This window comes from Bombyx mori, chromosome 24 (genome assembly GCF_030269925.1).
Source record: "Bombyx mori chromosome 24, ASM3026992v2".
NCBI classification, from domain to species: domain Eukaryota; kingdom Metazoa; phylum Arthropoda; class Insecta; order Lepidoptera; family Bombycidae; genus Bombyx; species Bombyx mori.
This window is the reverse complement of record NC_085130.1, coordinates 751,951-768,274: the sequence shown is the minus strand read 5'-3', so window position 1 is coordinate 768,274 and position 16,324 is coordinate 751,951. Positions and strand designations below refer to the sequence as shown.

General features: G+C 38.1%; 1 protein-coding gene across 6 annotated transcripts in view; it reads left to right on the top strand.

Annotated features, from left to right (window-relative positions):
* The window catches only part of LOC101742925 (rho guanine nucleotide exchange factor 11), a 167,082-nt gene that overhangs the window by 3,433 nt on the left and 147,325 nt on the right, over positions 1-16,324 (top strand). The gene's annotated exons all lie outside the window — the stretch shown is intronic.

Below are 16,324 nucleotides of genomic sequence, written 5' to 3'. Positions count from 1 at the left end.
AATGATCAACAGTAAAATAGAATTCATTTGATAGACTGAATTATGAGTCATTATTATAATAAGAAGCAATCTTACATATTTTTAAAGTCATACAATTGCATTGATCTTATTATATCTAAATTTTTGGTCTATATTACTGTACTAAAAAATTAACTTTAAATAATGGTTCCTTTGATACTTCTAAATAAAAAATAAACAGTGTTCTTATAATATATGAAATATACTTAATACATAATCTGTTACACGCATAACTGAGTTATGGCTGTTTTTGGCAAGATGCCAACTTCCTTTTGAAGCCCACTTACAAGAATGTTAATGATTTACACAATCATTTATATCTAATTTAAAAATATCCTTTAAAACATGGATTCATAGTATAATTAATATTCATCATTTTAGCAAGTTCATGTTTGGAAAACCCAGAAATTTAAAGAAAAGATAGCTAGTTGTAGCTAAGGTAGCTGGTAGTTTCTCCCATAACACAGCCAATTGTGGAGCTTATCAAATAAAACAGAATCTATTGTTTGATGTCATATTATTTTCAAAATAGCTGGAATAAAGAAATGCAGACAAAGTAAAACTTGAGGAAAAAGTGATTTTATTAAACAGACCATGATTTTAATTTTTAATAACATTTAAAAAAATATGTTATACATTTTCTTGTTATATTTTTATAAATTATAACTATACTGACTATAACTATACTGAGACCTTAGAACTTATATCTCAAGGTGGGTGGTGCATTTACGTTGTAGTTGCCTATGGGCTCCAGTAACCACTTAACACTGGGTGGACTGTAAGCTTGTCTACCCATCTAAGCAATAAAAAAATTGTAAGTATTTAAACAACTTTTGACAACAGTTTTAGTTTAGTTTTCTCTATAATTACGACTTTAAGAACAAATATAAAGTATTTCTTGAGCTCATTTAGTTACATTTAACTTTTACATATCTAAAAATCAGAACTGTTTGCTACAACAGATTGAACAAAAACTGAGTAAAGATATAAAGAATGTACCACACATGACTATTTCTTTGATCTGGGGAAGTGAAACTGTGTTGAAGCAATTAGATGCACCGACACGGCATATATTATTGTGTTATATAAGTGCTTACTACACTAGTCTGTAGCATCAACGTTACAAAGCTAAGAAAATTTGTCATTCACTGAGATGTAACAATATGTATTTCATGTTTAGTTACTGGCAAATTATGATTAAGTTATATTTAGAACAGCAAAATGAATGTTTGTTTTTTTTTCTTTAACATAGTAATCTGTTAGATAACACTTGTATTATTTGAATTTGTAAAATTTTTGTTGAATAAATAATTGTGGACAAATCACGAATAGGCATTTAGTCTAGTCTTGAATTGGGATATCTGTAGTGTCGGAAACAGAGACATTAGATATTAAAGACACAAAAATTCCTAATGTTGATATCACATACTGGTGATATTACTGGTTGTAGGACCTCTTGTGAGTCCCCGTCGGTAGGTACCACCGGATCGGAAACGCGACCCACTGAGAAGATTCGGGTAGAACCTTAGTGGGCTCTGTCCGTGGGTTAATTTACTCACCGAACCCATCGTCGCAGGTGACGGATTCGACGAGTACGGTGACTGGTGCTTAAGGTACCTAAAACACCGTTAGTGGATTCAGCTCATGTCCCATCTAGACTACTAAAAATCAGTAACGCCCATTATCTTCAGAAACGTTTTCATAGCTGACATGATTCATCGAAGTTACCATCTTACGGAATCCCCGAGGGTCTCTGCAAGTGGATCGCTAGCGTTTTGGATGGGCGGCGCATCACGGTCGTTGTAGACGGTGAATGTTCTGATACCATGACCATTAACGCTGGCGTTCCACAAGGCTCGGCGCTCTCCCCCACGCTTTTCATCCTGTATATCAATGACATGCTGTCTATTGATGGCATGCATTGCTATGCGGATGACAGCACGGGGAATGCGCGATATATCGGCAATCAGAGTCTCTCACGGAGCGTGGTGCAAGAGAGACGATCAAAACTTGTGTCTGAAGTGGAGAACTCTCTGGAGCGAGTCTCCGAATGGGGTGAATTGAACTTGGTTCAATTCAACCCGATATAGACACAAGTTTGCGCGTTCACTGCGAAGAAGGACCCCTTTGTCATGGCGCCGCAATTCCAAGGAGTATCCCTGCAACCTTCCGAGAGTATCGGGATACTTGGGGTCGACATTTCGAGCGATGTCCAGCTTCGGAGTCATTTGGAAGGCAAAGCCAAGTTGGCGTCCAAAATGCTGGGAGTCCTCAACAGAGCGAAGCAGTACTTCACGTCTGAACAAAGACTTTTGCTTTATAAAGCACAAGTCCGGCCTCGCATGGAGTACTGCTCCCATCTCTGGGCCGGGGCTCCCAAATACCAGCTTCTTCTATTTGACTCCATACAGAGGAGGGCCGTTCGGATTGTCGATAATCCCATTATCTCGGATCGTGTGGAACCTATGGGTCTGCGGAGGGACTTTGGTTCCCTCTGTATTTTGTACCGTATGTTCCATGGGGAGTGCTCTGAGGAATTGTTCGAGATGATACCAGCATCTCGTTTTTACCATCGCACCGCCCGCCACCGGAGTAGAGTTCATCCATACTACCTGGAGCCACTGCGGTCGTCCACAGTGCGTTTCCAGAGATCTTTATTGCCACGTACCATCCGGCTATGGAATGAGCTCCCCTCCACGGTGTTTCCCGAGCGCTATGACATGTCCTTCTTCAAACGAGGCTTGTGGAGAGTATTAAGCGGTAGGCAGCGGCTTGGCTCTGCCCCTGGCATTGCTGAAGTCCACGACGGTAACCACTCACCATCAGGTGGGCCGTATGCCCGTTTGCCTACAAAGGCAATAAAAAAAAAATGATTACAGCAAACCTAAATACTACATTCATCTTTTTCATAACTAATAAAACATAGTTAAACGTGTATTATTCACTCGATATTTAATGTTTGGAAATACATTTCATCACCCGTTTACTATAAGTAAGCTTTGGCAATATAGAACAGACTTCTTTACTGAAAATGAAATCGTATATTGTATTATCACTGGTTGCGTACGTGGAAACAATAGTAAGCGAATACCTACCTGCATGTTTTAGAAAAGTTAACTTGAGCGTTTTCGGTGAGTGAAACTAGCCGTCGCGTAACCGGCGTGAACAAACCGTGCCCTTCACGGATCGTTCACATGAACTCGCCTGGATTTATTGTGATAGCGGAGCCGGAAAACTTGAATTTCAGCTACGAAGAAATAGCTTTAGTTGTTCGCAAGCGTTACCAAATATACCGCATACTCTTTGCCGTCAATTTCTGCCTCATTTAGGGTATCAGTTAGCACAGACAAGCTTCTAAATTATTATTTTCCGTCCGCAAAGGTTTTGAACAAACAATAACATACTAGTAACAAGTTATCACTGTTATTCCTGTAGTTAAAGAATTGAGTAGTTATCCATGTACACTGTGTCGTTTATTGAAAAGTGGAAAATATTGCAAGGATTTTCGAATTATTTATGCCAATATTTTCACATTTAGTGAGTTGCCGGTATTTCGGCGATGTTTCAAGCATGGCGCTTCATGGGTAGACACGGGTAGTCCAGCCCTATTTCATCAAATATGAAAATCCTGGTAAGAACCCGTGAGATAAAAAAAAAGATAATAACCCTGTGTAATGTAGACAGACACGAAAGTTTAAAATAATATATCTCCGTTTTTCGAACATTTTTACTAAACTCACGGAATGATCAGAATTAAGTAAATTTTTTCAAGGAATCGTATTTCTTTGCAAATGTTGTATACACATATACTATATGTATATAAATCATAGTAACTAAAGACTTTATGAGAAAATTCGGTTTTTAGTCAGTATCAATAACTTACTTAATAGAAACTTTTTCCGTTATGTTTCCATTTTATGTTGGCAACATCGATCGTATGTGGTACATTGATGAATGAAATCGGACACTCGTACCGTAGGGGTCTGGTTCAACGCGATGTGAAAGGTTGCGGTTAGGGCTGACACACGGCGTTTCTTATAAAAAATTTAAATTACAAAAAGAGAGAGAGAGAGAGAGAGAGAGAGAGAGAGAGAGAGAATTGTTTATTGTACACCACAAAACAAATAAACAGTGCGATACATTAAAAACAAAAAGCGTGTTGATATCAGTAACGAGAGTATCTCCACCAAGATTTTACAGTTTGGAACCCGCTACACCGCTAAACTGTGAGTTGTATTGTTTTCTTGTGCTATGAAAAGACGGGTTGTTATGTTGCTGGCTGTTGTGTTCTGAAAATACGTAGAAAGATCCAGAATACCAAATACCCTTAACATAAACACTGGCTTAGATTGGAAACCGAAATTTGGCTTTATAGAGAGTCACTATATACTAGAGTACTGGACTGACGAAGTGAAAGTAGTACATATTTAAGGCGAAGTGTTTTCAAGGTCATGTGTTTGCTGTTTATTAAGGGGTTGTTCGTTTTTACGTTCGTATCATATCAAATTAAATATGTTAAAAGAGACCCTATGAGAATGATACTTATGTGTCACACATAAGTCTAATAAGCCTAAACTCGATTAATTTACTAATGGCCTATCGTATTCTTATCAAACCAGATCGGTGCACTTACATCTTTACGAAACATGCACGACATAGTAGTAGTATAAACAGTTTAGTGTTTGTTTTTAGGCAGTAGTAGGGTTTACTACCAGCCCGTCCATGTAGGTGCCATCCTGGCTAGTTCTAGCTCTACGCAGTATTGCGTTCAGGTCTGAAGGGTGAGACGGCGGTTAAACAATGTGAGATTTCCAATTTATCTTTTAAGATGAGTAGGGCTGTCATTGTTGTGGACGGTAACAACTTAAAACTAGTTGGAGCTTGTCTGTTCATCTATAGAAATAGTGGTTGAATCAAAGTGGGTGGCGCATTTACGTTGTAGATGTCTATGGGCTCCAGTAACCAATTAACGCCAAGTGGCTTGTGAGCTTGTCCACCCATCTAAGCAATAAAAAAATAAAAAATAAATCATTTTTAAATATTAACGAAAATGCAAATTAAGGGCTGGATTAAATTATGTATTAAAAAATCTAAGCGATGTGACATCCCTGATTAGCGTTTATAAACGTATTGTTGTGTTCCCGATGTTTATTGGAGTACAAAAACTGATGCTGTAGGATTTCACACTGGACTACACAACACACGCTTTGTTAGACTATGTATTTATAGATCTCTAATAGCTTAGGTCATCATGATTGGCTACGTAAGCATAGTAAATTCAATTATCTCTTTACTGAGCTTGGAGTGCGTTTACCCAACGGTCACATAAGGAGGGTAATGTTTTTCAAGTGTGTGTAGTTATTTCTTTAGCACGATCGATTGAGTCATATTTATCATCATTTAGGCACTCACAGACGTTTACTGCAGACAATGCATTGACTTCTGAATGTAAACATAAAATTTTGTTAATTCCCCAGTTTGGATAAGCTTCAAGTGCATTTGTTTGAAGCTTTAATAAGATTGGTTACGGCATTTGTTATTATGTGTATAGGCCCTTGTAACAGCTTAGCACCAGACGACCGTCTGCTACGTAGGGAAAAACCGAATTAATTACAACCTGTAGGTGTTAAGCAAGTAATGTATAGGTAAGTAGAGATTTTATTGCTAATCGATACGTTGTGTGTGTGTGTGCTGTGATGACATGATTGATGACATCGTTTTACTGCGTAACCAAAGCTTTCGTAATATGTATCCATTATTTACAAGTGACGGCTTGAAGATCAGCTAGAAGCACTGAGTAGATACCTTAAAATTTACCCTTTACTGTCGCTTACGAGTGATGCAGAGCATCATTTGCTGGTGGTGGCATTTTTTACTGGTGGTAGGACCTCTTATGAGTCCGCGCGGGTGGTTACCACTACCCTGCCTATTTCTGCTGTGAAGCAAAAATTCGTTTCGGTTTGAAGGGTGGGGCAGCCGCTGTAACTTACTTGAGACCTTAGAACTTATATCTCAAGGTGGGTGTCGCATTTACGTTGTCGATGACTATGGGCTCCAGTAACCACTTAACACCAGGTGGGCTGTGAGCTCGTCCACCCATCTAAGCAATAAAAAAAAAGAAGAAAAGTACAAGTCCTGAATCGAGATCTTTGTACATATTTAGAAATAGGTAGCATCGGTTTCTTTTAAGATTTTGATATTACTACGTTCCTCCCGTAATGATTGGTAAATACTGTGTGGGATGTTAGCAGCTCATAAATCTGTCTACCTTCCTGTTCGTTATTTATTTCTTCCTCTGAAATCGTATGTCAAGACACTGGACACTTGCGTTATCAATGACTTTCAAAAAGTTTGAAAAACCTTTTTTTTACTAAAACACCATGTATTTCTAATTTGGTGGTCAGGGCGCCGACGACCGCCGGTCCGGCGTCCCGAGGGGGAGGGTGATGGAAGAGATGTGCTCCGTACTAAACGCTTCACTTTCCCCCCTTTGCCTCTTCATGAGTTCTGTCTCATGCGAGGTTTGGACGTTGGTTGTTGAGCGACAGGAGGTGTTAGTCAGTTCGACTCTGACATGCCCCGCCCTCCATCCCCAGTGGACGGCGGAAGTCCGGCGATTTCCTCCTGACCAAAAAAAATATGTATTTCTAATTAAGTTAATCGCTAAAAGTAACTAACTCCTCCTATATTTGAAGCTGTTAAAAAGTTGTCATAGTCTATAGTACTCTATAGTATGTAGAGACAATCAATGAACGCATGACTTAGTACTACTTAGTTTACTGATAAGATGATAACGTGACCCGCTTTTGTATCGATTACATGATTTTGTTGTAAATTTTCATACGGATTGAGTATTCCGTTACGGATTTTCATTACGGATTGAGTATTCCATCACAATCAGTTGAAGCTCGCCAACACTTGTGTGGCAAAAAAAAAACACTTAATATTCTCAAAGTAGGATCGTATCCTGTGCGGAAATGTTATGTATAAATATTACAGACAAAAACTGAGTACTTACATCCGGATTCCAAACAATTGTAACAAATCTATTGAATCTGAAATTGAATTACGTATCTATTTTCGACGCAGTTGTGGTTACCAACAACTACATGAAGGAAAAACCGTAATTGTATTAAGATAATTATTATTTAGATATTAAGATAATTAATTGTATTACATACATAATGTAAAGGTTTAACATAATGTTAAGTACGTATTTCATTAGAAAAATAGTTACCTGCATGTGGGATTAGATACCAGAATACAATACGCTTCCCGTGGATTGGTAATATATTTGCAATTGTGATTATAGGTATTTACTGGTGGTAGGAGCTCTTGTGAGTCCGCACGGGTAGGTACCACCGCCCTGCCTATTTCTGCCGTGAAGCAGTAATGCGTTTCGGTTTGAAAGGCGGGGTAGCCATTGTAACTATACTGAGACCTTAGAACTTATATCTCAAGGTGGGTGGCGCATTTACGTTGTACATGTCTATGGGCTCCAGTAACCACTTAACACCAGGTGGGCTGTGAGCTCGTCCACACATTTAAGTAAAAAAAAAGCCATATAACCCATAAGCAAGGATGAAAATAAAAGGCTCAAAATAAATTTCGACTTAATTGACCTTAAGATGTGTGATAAGTGTTTATAAAAGGGTATTCAAGTGCCGAATGAGAATGTTTCACAATGATTGTTTGATTTTCTCGTTTGCTTTTTGTCCTATTGCAACATTTTACGTTTGAAGGTCGGTAAATGTACTAAATTCGCTGCCTCATACTAATAATATGTTCGATCGTGAGCTTACCATCTCATTTGACAAAAAAATTGTTGCTTCTGAGGACATATACCTATTAGAGAAAAATTAATGTCGAATGTCTGGAAATTTGCTAAAATAATAAATAGTGAAATTTTTAATAGCATAATCTTGCATTCTTCTTTCGCGAGAATCTTTAAACACTGAAATATGGCATTGACTGCCGGCTTCACCGATCCTATACAAATTCATTTATCACCCAACATTATGTCATAGACGTTATTGTCGATACTTTTAGTTTAAAAAAAATCTTCAATCAATTGGAAATGAACTTCCTCAGGATAACAGGTCGTAACATGGGCGAGCGAAGCCATCCTCATGTCATACAAATATTATAAAGGCGCTGTTATAGTACAACCGAGCAAATTCGTTTTTTACTTATTAATGTTACAGAGGTGTTTGTGGTTTTCTAACGTGGTTTTATTTTCTGAAAGTGAATTTTCATGAACCAATATTTTGGAATATCGTATTGGCGTAGGTGAGATACAGTTTGTCTGAACGTCAAAATTTCTAGTTTATTAGTTGGGCAGACGAACTCGCCGTCTACTTGGTGTTAAATACTTACCGCCATTTATATTGAGTCGTGAGGCCATAATTTAATTGTACCGTGTGTCCCACTCTCATCGGTAATCACTACGAGGGTGATCTCCCTTTTAGCTGAATGAATCTCAAACATCGTAAACAAGTGCCCTCGTGACCCACCTGCGTTAATAGCTATAAATATTATTTAGCTTGCCATACGACACGTCCTTAAGGAGTTCTCGACGCCCAGCTGACATCAGCTTGACGTTCACTCGGCTTGCTCATCGCCACGACCGGTATCGTGACCGAGGTCACAATCAGAGATGTGTTTTACCTTATTATATAAAATAATATATATCTGAGTAAGATCCTGACCGAGTAAATATAACGATTAAAAAAATTCTGCTTATTAGCAAAAATAATTGTTTAGTTAAATAGTAAATACACAATTTTATAAGTTCTGATAATGATATTTATCACCCTTTACCGTTGAGTGCTTTCGGAGACAAAGTAATGATAGGCCACGTTGAAATTTCTTGGGTCCGCGATCTGTTCCCAACATGTTATGTAGATTATGTAGACCGTCAAGTTCCATACCTCCGCGTGCCCCCTAGGCATGGACATTTCGTGTGAGGATCGGACTGTTCAAAAAAAAGGCCAAGTCGAAATAGCTCTGAAAGTAAAACAACCGGAAGTCTTAGTGATACTATTTCTAAGCAGCTGTTCACGTGAACGTTTTTATTGAAGGAAGAACTGGTTTTTTTTTGTCAGGCGGAAATCGCCGGACTTCCGCCCTTCTCTGGGGATGGCGGGTGAGGTATGTCAGAGTCGAACTGACTAAAACCTCCTGTCGCTCAACAACCCGCGTCCAAACCTCGCATGAGACAGAACTCATGAAAAGGCAAAAGGGGGAAAGTGAAGCGTTTAGTGCGGAGCACATCTCTCCCATCACCCTCCCCCTCGGGACGCCGGACTGGTGGTCGTCGGCACCACGACTACCAGCCCTCTTGGTCGGCAAACTGTCCGAAGCCCGCCTAGATGGCGCCGGTTAGAGTGGGTAGGAAGAACTGGTAGGACCAGCGCACAAATCGATCAATCGTTTACTTACTGTTGAGTCAATTTGGACGACTGTTTGAAACAACAGGTTCCGTAAGAGCAGAGTCATTGAAAAAAAATGTTTTTTTATAAAAACTCTCAGGATCAACGTACATCACTACATAGAATAAAACAAAGTCGCTTTCTCTGTCCCTATGTATGCTTAAATCTTTAAAACTACGCAACGGATTTTGATGCGGTTTTTTTTTAATAGATAGAGTGATTGAAGAGGAATGTTTATATGTATAACAACATCCATTAAATAGTGGAGAAATCAATAATAAATTACAGTTTCCGAAGCGAAGCGAGGGCGGGTCGCTAGTACATACTAATGTGATCATACCGAATGTCACACTTTTTAAACCACAAGCTTTCAGTTCGGACCGGTAAATGTGTGAAACACGACCACACTCTCTGAACGTGCGTGGCGCTATCCATGTCAATTAAGTTGACCTTAGCTGCTTGAACGTCGCTTGCAAACAGACGATGCAGTCTGTGGCGTTTTTTTTTATTAATGAATGTATTAATGAAACACAATTGGTCATGTAGTAATTACGAGGAAGACGCATGTTTATGGTGATTACATGGCTTTTCGAATTGAGACGTGTTTCATTTTGATATTTTTGTTAGTTTGATTAGGTACGTCGTTTTACCTCCATTTGATATTTGCATGCCAAATAGCACCGGTTACTTCAGCTAATGCTGCTGCCTGGATTGGTTGAAGAAGAAAGTTATTTGTACCTCTGTTTAAATATTTTTTTAATTTATTGCTTAGATGGGTGGACGAGCTCACAGCCCTGGTGTTAAGTGGTTACTGGAGCCCATAGACATGTACGACGTAAATGGGCCACCAATCTTGAGATATCAGTTCTAAGGTCTCAAGTATAGTTACAACGGATGTCTCGCCCTTCAAACCGAAACGCATTACTGCTTCACGACAGAAATAGGCAGGGTGGTGGTACCTACCCGCGCGGACTCACAAGAGGTCCTACCACCAGTAATTACGCAAATTATAATTTTGCGGGTTTGATTTTTATTACGCGATGTTATTCCTTTACCGTGGAAGTCAATCGTGAACGTTTGTCGAGTACGTATTTCATTAGAAAAATTGGTACCCGCCTGCGGGATCCGAACACCGGTGCATCGTTCAATACGAATGCACCGGACGTCTTTATCCTTTAGGCCACGACGACTTCACGAGATTCGCTTAATTCGATCTATTCTGAAACACAAAAAAATCCGTCCGTAAATAATTATACTACTTTGTAGACATAGTTACCAGAAATATTTATACCAAATTTATTATAGCATACATCGACATGGTATGCTGACATGGGCATGACGTGGGAGGAGCTAGAACAGACTGCCCAAGACCGATGTAAATGGAAAAATTTGATTGGAGCCCTACAACCCAGCAGAGGGTAATAGGAAGGAATAAATGATGATGATACATTGAGGTCGCGATAGAAAATACTTCTATTCTTCTGTATGGATGCCGTGCCGTTCAATAGCGATAGAAACGTTCCGATTAAATATTTGTCAGTTGTACACCTGCCCGTGAAATAGTGATTTGAAAATAGATTTCAATCCTAAGGAATTTCAATTGACCTGCACATCAATGAATCCAGAACTAAAGTGAAGCTAAAGCAATAAGCCTTTGAAAATCCAACCTAGGGTTTCTGAGGATTTCTATTGCAATCTATACTAATATGTATATAAAATCTACAGTGGTTTTTACGGATGTTCCGTTATAACTACTGAACCATGCATCCTATTGACTTGAAACTTGGTAGGCGAATATTTATATGAGTGTTGGACACCCTACACCAGTTGCGGGGGCGTTAATGATGAGAATGTTTGTGGGGGTGAGAAATAATAGCTTATCCATTAAGTACATGTATTATCTACATGGATACCAAGTTTCAAGTCAATCGGATGCATGGTTCAGTAGTTATAACGGAACATCCGTAAAAACCACTGTAGATTTATATATTAGTATAGATGTATGAAATGTCGTATGTTTGACGTTGAGTTGAAATAATGTCTGAATATGTGAATGCTGCTTACCTACAGAATTTACAAGCGGCTCCGTCTAGATTTATTTTCACAAACAAAGGAAATACGTAAGGTTATTTAGAATAATTTATACCGCCGGTTCTGCAGTCTCTTTCATCTATTTTCAGAATTTTAAACGTTAACACCAATCGTTCGAACGTAAAACGTTCAAATGTGTGCAGTATGGATACTTTGTTTTGGTTTTTAAAAACCGCGAGGGTCCATTATGTAAAAAAACTGTTTGAAATTTGTACCTATATTCCTAAATTCGGTTGTTCGTTGGGGCAAATCAGAATTTCAAACATCCACAAAACTTAATTTCTTATAATGCCAGCGAGAAAATTGTATATCTGCTTTTATTTGGACAGAATGTAATTATCATGCAGATTTAATGAAATTAATGTAAAAGTCAATTGTTTATGTTGCAGTAAATCTGTTAATTCGATAAGATTCGTGTTTATGACAGCTACGTCTGACAAAAATGAACACATTTAGCATAATTTGGCAAGGCTTTTAAGTTCTTCACCCATGTTATCAATCATGTTAACCCTCTGAGTTTCTCGCCGGATCTTTTCAGTGGGTCGCGGTTCCGATCCGGTGGTAGATTCTGCAAGGCACTGCTCTTGCTAGGGCTAGTGTTAGCCGATTCTCTGTAGTTGAGCCCGTGAGTTCACCTACTCAACCGTACGTAGGCGGAATGGTCCCTTAGGCAACCACCGAATAGGTAGGGAAATTACAAAAAATATTCACGATTTGTAACAAGTGCAGAATATGTTCATTAGAATGTAGAATTTGCTAATCTAATGTTAAAACTATTTCTAATCGAATGTCTATACCTAACAGCTCCCTTAAGGAATGTTTGTTCTAGTCAAACTGATCCGTCCTAGTCAAAATAATTGAAATACGATGTTTGTTATGTGTGTCGTTATTATTACCGAAATTCACATCACAATACTTCAGTATGGGAAATGGACAATAAAAACAACGAATCGGTGTAATTGGGAGCGTCCGTGTTGTTTAACATTTAATTTTATGCTTGTATTATAATTAGTCACATACTTACATGCCTAAAATTCATGTTGTATATTGTTGTTTGCGTGTGCAGATTTTACAGGGAATAAATCTTTGGCACATTTTTTTTTTCTGTAGTTTCAACTTGGTGTTGGCGGATGTTCAGACATCACAGAATCGGGGAATAAAAGAGGTTCTAGTTTCGCTTAGAAGAAAAACTAACATAGCCTACAAAGCAGAATGCACAATTGATATGTCTCAACGATGAGCGTCATGTGCTTCGCGTTAAACAAAAATCACCACTTCGATAAAGCGGCACGACATGACAACCCTCCCATCGTAGCCGCCGGTAACTACATTCCCGATCCTGCGGACAGAATGGAAAGCAGTCGACGTCACCCCAAACACATAATTTCGGATCCTCCCGATCCACTAACAGGGCTTTTAGGTACCTCAAGCACCGGTCATCGTTCTCGTCAAACCCGTCGCTTGCGACGAAGGGCTCGACGAGTAAATTAACCCTCAGACACAGCCCACTGAGTTTCTCGCCTGATCTTCGCAGTGGGTCGCGTTTCCGATCTGGTGGTAGATTCTGCGACGCAAGGCTCTTGCTAGGGTTCGTGTTAGCAACGTCGTCAGGTTTGAGCCCCGTGAGCTCACCTACTAGTTATGGTTACGCTGAAATAGCATCTCAAGGGTCTCAGCTGGGTAGAAAAAAAAAACGAAAATCACACCTGATACACCATTGCACAATTCATTATCAACTTTCTCTTTCAACTCCATACTCGTTTACATTCTTAGCGAAATTTATGCCATCATTCGTATATCCGGGCGATCAAATAGCATCCGAAGTCCGCTGGAAATTTTCAAACATTCCATGGAGATGTTCTAACTCTCCTACGCGTTGAATTCCTCCTTTCTAATTAGTGCGTCGTTCCCGTCCACCTAAGTAATAAATGTTAGCTTCAAACTGTACATTCTGCGACAGTTTTCATTTCAATATTTAAATATATCTAATTCGTATGGAGGTTAATTGCGTTCGAGTCTGCGATACAAAAAAAATTCGCGTAGGACGTTGCCAGATTGTCGCAGTATTTTTATAGATTCAATATTTGAAAGTATGCAAGATATTATTATGATCATTATTATTGGCAGTAGGTTCTTTCAGCTGTGATCAGATAGATAGTTTCAATTTTTGTTGTTGTTACGTAACAAGTAAATTTTTTTGGGTTTTTAATAGAAGAAAAGGTTTTTGAGGCAGCTTTGAAATTTAAGCGTGCTCTACTATTATCCTTTCTATAATAAGTAGTGCATGTGTAATAGTGAAGAAATGCTGATATGTTTTCGTTGTTATTTTAAAGAGCTAAATATTATTGTTTTATTTTTATTTGTTTGGGTATTATGGTACAGTTAAAGTTGATTTACCCAGTTAAGTTTCCAATTTATGGGAAGTCTTCATATTTCAAAAACGTAAACTAATAACTATCTATACAGCAAGTTATTAAAAATAGTGTAGATCAAACACAATCCGAACACAAACTTAGAAATCATCTCGTTTAAAGAGCTCTTCTGAGATTCTGAGCAATTAATTAGGACTTTGGAAGCAAAGGGTTTGTTGTGATAAATACTGTGTATATCAAAGATTTTGTACGATTTAGGGATAGCTTCCTTAAATATCCTGTTAAAATACGCCAAGTTCTAATTATCATCTTTCAAATGTAGGCGGAACCCTATTAGCAATAATGTCTGCACGTCTATAAATATTCGAGCGATGGCTTCGCATCCAGAAATAAAAGAATCACTTTCGTTTTTAATTCAGGAATGCAACTCTTTTAGTATTTTCAATCTTTATGTTTTATGTTATTTTTTGTTGCATATACTTACCGTGCTCGTTGTCCAGTCTCGGCAACATTGTAACACAAGATTAACTCGTTACCAACATATGTATTAACATTGTTTATGTCGTGAGGGATTATTGTCTTTCAATATAATGCTTGTTTGGTATCGATCTCGTTATGTGAATTCATGCTAATAATAATACCAAAAAAAATTAACAAAAACCCAAAACACACTTCAATAAAACAAAGTGAGAATATCATCAATGTAGTGGAAGTCGATTTTAATATATGTAGGTAACTCAAAAATCACTGGTCAAATCTTGGTAAATGGGACCACACGAGTAGCAACAGCTTTTAAATAATAAATTTTATATTAATTAGAAATAAATTTCATTATTCATTCAATTCATTCAAATTAGAAATATATTTCAAAATAGGTTGTTCAAAAATATTTCTAAGGTAGCGCACATTAAAATAATGCAGATGAATTGATACCTTCTTCATTTTTTGAATCGGTTAAAAACTAGGTGCGATTAGTGGCTGTAATTTAATTAGGTCGACTAGGCTCACACATCCTGAATATTGATGTCTTCTAGATCTAGAATTGCGACCAAATGTAACGCCTTCTGTCCATGACACCGATGAAAGATTTCGTTCCAGCGAACTGTACGGTAGTAATGTTTTTGGAAATGTAATGATAGCTAATTTTGATAAAATATACTTGCTATGTTTATTACATATTGATCATTTTGAAGACTGTAATGTGATCTCGATAAGATCCTTCAGTATCCTGTTAGAGATAACCTTAAAGAATATACTCATCATATCGACGCTTGAAAGGCAAACGTGACTAAACGACAATGCGTGAACTTTACAGTAGACTAATTTAAAGTTGAAATACCTGAAAACAAATAATATTTTAACGAATCTAGCTGTAGTAGAATCTAGCTAGTAGCTGTAGGATTGAAATGATTTTAATAGACCTAGAAATATATTTTTTGCGCATCGAATATGGTTATTACCTATCATTTATGTAAAAAGCAGTTATTGTCGCTTAGTCACGTTTGTCTTTCAAGCGTCGATATACAATACACCTACCCTCAAATTTCCTCCATAGTGCAATTGTATAGGAATGAAATGACTTCAACACTCAGACTGACCAAGATGAAATGTGTTGGTTTCGCTGCGAATATTTCACATTGCATATAGAATTCGTATCGTGCAAAACTAAGAACACGTTAAATGGTGTATCTAAACTAGTCGCGTACGTCACAACGTCGACCCGTCCACGAATAGTTACCCAAAACTGGTGCAAAACTATTTAAAGTAATGTAAACATTTTACGATGTGAAACGGGAATGTCGGTAGTTTGTACTTTGTTTGACTTGTTGATTTGATGCGTCGTAAACGTGTGTGTGTGTGTGTGTGTGTGTGCGCTCTTGTGAAATACAAAGCGTAGGTTTCGCTACTTTGATGACGTCAGGAACAAAGTGATGTCTGGCTGTGAGAAAGTATTTCAATCGTTTAACTTTTTTTAGACCATGGACGCTTTGTATACTAAATATTAATAACAGCGATGTTATCGATTTGAGCATACAAAAAAAGCTTTCTTTTTTATTGCTTGGATGGGTGAACGAGCTCACAGCCGACCTGATGTTAAGTGGTTACTGGAGCCCATAGACATCCACAACGTAAATACTTCACCCACCTTGAGATATAAGTTCTAAGGTCTCTAGTTTAGTTACAACGGCTGCCCCACCCTTCAAACCGAAACGCATTACTGCTTCACGGCAGAAATAGGCAGGGTGGTGGTACCGACCCGCGCGCACTCACAAGAGGTCCTACCACCAGTAATTACGCAATTTATAATTTTTGCAGGTTTCATTTTTATTACACGATGCTATTCCTTCACCGTGGAAGTCAATCGTGAACATTTTTAGTGATGTGGTTTTTTTGTCAACAAAAATGTGGACA